We start from the raw sequence: 6,230 nt of genomic DNA on the forward strand, positions 1-6,230 counted from the left end.
CTAACTTCTCCACATTTCTGTGTGTCCTCATTCTCTGGTTTGTCTCACAGTTTCATGGCCTTAAACACAACTCTACCATTTTGGTGTTTAATAAGACTTTTACCTTAACTTGCCAGAAACCAAATCCATGCTTTGTCATCAAAACCTACTCTAGCTCAAGTTTCATCACAGAAAATGACCACCATTCTCTAGTTGCTAAGGTTAAACCTTGGAGTCATCCTTGACTCCCTTTCTTTAATATTTCACATCCAAGTAATCAGTAACTCTTGGGTATTTTACTTTTCAGATATATCCTGAATCCAGCTATTTCTCATCACTATAATCTCAATCACCTCATCATCTACATAGAACTCTGCCATACTCTCTTTTTTGGTAATTTGTTATTTTTAAAAATGTCTCTAAATTATCATTGTCATACAATGTTAAATTAGTTTTAGGTGTATAACATAGTTTTGATATTGATATATACCTTATGGAGCGATCACCACATTAAGTCTAGTACACAACTGGCAGCATACATAGTTTTACACTATTATTGACTATATTTCCTATGCTGTACTTTATATCTCATGACTATTTTTTACTTCTTAATCAGTTTGTACTTCTAAATCTTAAGCAGTTTCTACTTCTTAATCTTTTTCATCTTTTTTGTGTCTATCCCTTCACCCTCTTCCCAACTGGTAACCATCAGTTTATTCTCTGTATCTATTTGTTCCTGTTCTTGTTTGTTTGTTCATTTATTTTGTTTTCTTTCTTAGATTCCACATATAAGTGAAATTATATCATCTTTCTCAGTCTAACTTATTTCACTTAGTATAACATGTTGCAAATGGCAAAATTTCATTTTTCCTATGTCTGAATAATATTCTATTGCATATATGTACCATATCTTCTTTATCCAATCATCTATTGATGAACAGCTTGGCTATTTTCCCATCTTGGCTATTGTAAACAATGCTACAATGAACATAGAGATGCGTATATCTTTTCAAAATAGAGTTTCCATTTTCTTCGGTTAAATATCCAGAAGTAGAATTGCTGGGTCATATGGTAGTTCTACTTTAACGCATAGAACTCTGCCAGTATTTTAACTTGTCTCCTTGCTTTGATTTTTGCCCCCTCTAAAACTTGTTCTTTATATATAATTCAGAATTATCCCTTTAACACATGACAGATGATGCCACTCAGCTGCTTAAACCTAAAACAGTTTCTATTTACATTTTGGAGAAAATAAAAAGTCCTACAAAGCCCTCGCTTTTTTTTTAAGTCCATCTCTAACTAGTCACTTTCCCCTTACTCATGTCACCAGAGTCACACTGATCTCCTTGCTGTTTCTTATGCAGTCATGCATCCTCTGGCCTTAGTTCACTGTTATTTCTGTTTCTGCTACATGGAACATTATTTTCGTAGCTGTCATAATGGCTTTTGCTGCATTCAAGTTTCTGCTTAATTGTCACTTCTTCATAGAGGCATTTCATAACCCTCTTACCTATAATAAAAACTTCTGTCTCTCCCCATCTATTTATTCTTCTTAAATAACTATTTTAATTTTACTACCTAATATTATATTATCTACCGCTTATTTGTTTTTGTCCCTTACTACAGAACACAAGTCATAAGAGGGCAGAAATGTCATTTTTTTTCATAGTCGTAACCCTAGTGCCAAATATATAGCTAGTAAGTGTATCTTGGAGGAGAAAATAAATGGTAACTAAAATTTTGTAAGGCATCACCAGGTAGATTGTGACACCTGTTAGGAGAGACCACTCTGAGTATACCAGATCTAGATATTTCATGTCTTATAGTGATTTTTTTAATTGAAAAAGAAAACGTTCAAATAGGACTTTGTCCTTGGAATAATTCCCATTCTTTATTTTTGGATTAAAGAAATAAAATAGCTACCCATATCTTTCTCCAATTTCTTTCAGCTCTTTTCTCTTTCATTCCCAGATGAATTCACTGATAATCTTCTTCTGTAAGTTTCACTCATTCTAGTTTTTCAGTTAACTAACTTGTTATCCTTTATCATAACCTCCATCCCTACAACTGAGTTGTGAGATAGCTTGAAATGAAGTAATTATCCCAGTCCTGAATGTAAACTGTCATGTTACAAATGTTAAATCTAGCATTGTTTCCTTTGTTGCCTATTAGACTTTGAATCTGAAAGGCAAACAGCCTGGGGAGACATGGAGTCCATACTCATACATGTTTCTTATGTCTAATCAATTCCCTGCTTGGAAACCTAGTCTTTTCTTCTGGGACTGGGTCCCGATTTAATATCTGAGAAAGCTCATGTCTTTTACCCTTCCCAGGGCCCATGCTTGATAGGATTTTTCCCAATATGGACATATTCCTGGAATAATCAATGCCTTCAAATAAAAGGTAAGAAGAATTGCCTATTGTTTAGAATTTCTGAAGACTTGCCATGAATGTCTGGTTGTATTTGTGTCCAAATTAAAAATGAGAACCTATGTTCACTTAAATTTTTACCTGTACTATATAGATGTTATTTTCCTTATCTTTGGGCTTTCTCAATCAAGATGATTCTTCTATAACCATTAACTTTTTGTACCAAGATTCCAATATGTCCATTTTTTTTTTTTCTGAAGTTCACCTTAGTGACATAGATCTCAAGTGTTTTTGATTAGTACTTAATTCAGTGCTAAGTAGTTTTTGTTTCGGTTGTAATTATTGAGACTTTTTTCCTTCCATTTTTACCATTTATATGACAGTTGAATTAGATAGGGACAGCTCTGCTTGCCACTTCTTAACTGCTTTGACAATTAAAGTCAATTCAGTTGCTTTAAGAAACATAGCTGTTGCCTGATGCACTTCACAATTTTACTTCACTCTTTCAAATTAAAAAGAATCATTAATTGCATTTTAGTATTATGTCTAATTATCAATTCAATAGCTATAAAGTTAAAATTTTTTGCTGGATTTCTACTCACAAATTGGGTTTTCAAAATGTCCCTTGGAAAGAGAATATTCTTTGAGGTTAGAAACAAAATATTAGACAGAATTTTCCATATCTCCCCATTTTAACCCAATCTACACTGCTTTACCTACAATCTCATGACTTAATTCTTAACATGGAATATGTTGCCTAGATGACAGCTTTCAGTCATCAATCATTTTCCTTTGAAAAAGAAAATATAACAATTATTTTACACTGGATAATAAAACTTGCCCTCTAAGCAATTCAGTATTTGATTTCTATACCCTTCCTTATGTTGATATAACATGACAGATATTTTTCTGAAAGAAATTATTAAATAGTTATCTTTTGTCTATTGAATACTCAAAATATGTTAAATATAATAAAATAATTTTAAAAACATAAAAAGTAAATTCCTTACATTTTCTTAGTAGGACAGCCCCCTAAAATTATGAAGTTGATAAATTTGTCTTTGGGGTCTCTCATTTTTGAATTGTCATGCTGCTTCTTACATGCTATTGCCCCATGCCAGTCCCTCTGATGATTCTGCCACCTTAGCCTGTTCTTATCTCGGCAACCAGCCTTCACATATTTTTTTTCTCCTTAACTGATCGTATTTCCAATGAGCACAAACATTTCTCAGTGAATTTTTACATATGTGTCAGATATTTGTTCTACTAATAATATTTACATTTGAATAAGGACTTTTCAGTATGGATTCTATATTAGACACAAGATCATATCTTGGTCCTATCATATCTGCCATTTTTCTGTATGAGCTGGAACAAGTCAATTAATTTTACCAAGCCTTAGTTTATACATTAAAAGCTACTTCCTGAGATTTTTGTAAGTATAAGATAAATTTATTAATAAAATGAGTAACACAGTGTTTGGAAAAATGTAGATGTTCATTATCTTTGCATTTCTTTGTCCTTTGCAAGTATATGGAGGACTTTATTGCCCTTCAAATTTAATAATTGCTCATTCACATTGTTTACCTTCATGAACTCTCTTTTCCATAGTCAATTATAAAAAGGATTTACATTTGCTGTATCTTGCTTCTTTTTTTTTTTTGTTTCAACATTAAGTCTTTGTTTAACTGCTAGGCTTCCTTCTTATTGGAAATATTAGGTGAAAGAACTCATACTAAATGGAAAGGATAAAATACTTGATTTTTCTTTAAAGGCTTAAGGAAAACAAAATATTTTTGACTGTCAGTTTAGAGAACAAAGGATGACAGAGGCTACAACTGGGTTAAGAACTCTCGAATCATAGTTTCATGACCCGAATTTCCTGATACCTAGAAGATTTAAGTACCTTTGTTTTCAGGACACATGCTCTTCTTTGATCAGCTAAATTGGTTCATAATGAAAGTCTTTGCCCTGTTACAAGTGCATTTTTTCTTAGTTTATCTTTCGGTTGAAATCTCCCTGTGCTGTATAAGCCCATATATTTGCACTCCCTCTGGTACTATACTCATTGCTGGCAAATATGCTAGAAAATTCCATATAGTAGGTAAAAAAATTACAATCAATAAATGGTCATTTTACTCATAAACTGTATTGTCTTTTAATCGTAACCTCTCATCAAATTATTTAAGTATAGCTCCCTAGGGACAGGAAACTAATGGTGAATATATATTACTCAAAGCCTTGTCAACTAAATCATGATAATAATAATAAAATAGCTTAAAAACCTTCTTATTAAACATGCGGTATGTAAATCCTTATCTATTGAGCAAGAAAGTAGGCCACTTTCTGGGTTAAGATAAAAAGAAAGTAAAAATAAAAGATAGAAAGCGAGATAAAGTTTGAATAAGAAAATCTAAAAGCCCTGGTATGGTCAATGCAATTTCAAACTAGAAGTTATTTCCATAATAAGATTCATGTAAATACAAATATAAACATAGCTAGTTGTGCAAATCTCAAAATGCAGAGAGCACTGATAGGATTTTAAAGCATAATATACACAGATAAATGCATATATTTTCAATACAGGAAGTTTCTTTTTCTTAAGAAAATAAAAATTGAACTAGACAACTCATACCTCTTTTTACAAATTAGGTTTAGAAAACCATGCTCCTCACCACTATTATCCTCATGTAATGTTAGACATGATAGATTATTTTCTTTTACCAGGTATTATAATACACTGCCAGAGAACTGACTGTGCATACTCTTTTAGATTTCATCCTTTGAAAAAGAGAAGGATATCTTCTATGGTATTCTAGAGGACAGAAAAAGAGCAATAGATGAAAATGAAGTTATGAGCTCAAGAGAAGGAAAAATCTTCTTATAGTAATAAATGCCACTCAGCATATATTGTAAAACTCACTGCTTGCCACTGCAAGGGAGTCTAACAGAACCTGGTAACCAGGTATCAAATAGGTAGCTGACGTGACTTCAGTGTGCTTGGAAATTATAATAAATCATTTCTGAGCCTTTATTCATAATGAGCTTACATGACTCTGAGTGTAGCATTGATTTCTCAGGCTTAACTTTGAGCAAAATAAAGATAAGAACAAATTTAGGAGGGGATAACTAATTGAGATTCATGTTTTTTGTAGACCTTACATTATCTGAAGGAAGATTCTATTCAGTCATATTCTCTGTCCATTTTGAACAGAGGATTCTAAATGGAATAGTGTTTTATAGTAGTGATCTGATGTAAGAATTAGAAAGGAAGAGGGAATAGGAGAGGTGGGGGAAAAAAGCAAAGTAATATACAAACATTTAGTTTCTTCTTTAGAATCCATAGTTATGTGATCGATACTTAGATGCTAAATGGTGTTAGAAATAAATTGTTGGGGCATGAGACTGACCATTAAAACATGAGAAAAAAAAAACAGATTTGCACAGGGGGAGAAAGTTTTAAAATATAATGCGTATGAAATATAACAGAAATGAAATAATATCTGGTTTTTTGCAAAATTTAAATTATGAAACATTTCAAAATCTGTACATGTTTGGAAAAAAATCAGCACTGTTTCCTATGAAGGAAGGACTGTTCTGATACGGAGACATTGAACCACTATGTATGTCTCACTGATTTGAGAGCTTTCAATGTGAGTAAATAAATATTGGCAAATGCACAAAGACTTGCCTTTTCCACTTCTCTAGGTTTCATTATCAATGCAAGCACTATTTTTAGTCTAGAAAAACCTTTCATTCATTCCAATGGTAGTGCTTGTGAGTGCAACTGAGATTATAGTATTCAGTACAGCCTGCTGCCATGACTGAACTATTAAAAATGCTGACAAGTGATACGACCTATTCCACTGAAACAGAAAAGC

The sequence above is a fragment of the Pteropus vampyrus genome, unplaced genomic scaffold, assembly GCF_000151845.1.
Source record: "Pteropus vampyrus isolate Shadow unplaced genomic scaffold, Pvam_2.0 Scaffold8, whole genome shotgun sequence".
Classification (NCBI taxonomy): domain Eukaryota; kingdom Metazoa; phylum Chordata; class Mammalia; order Chiroptera; family Pteropodidae; genus Pteropus; species Pteropus vampyrus.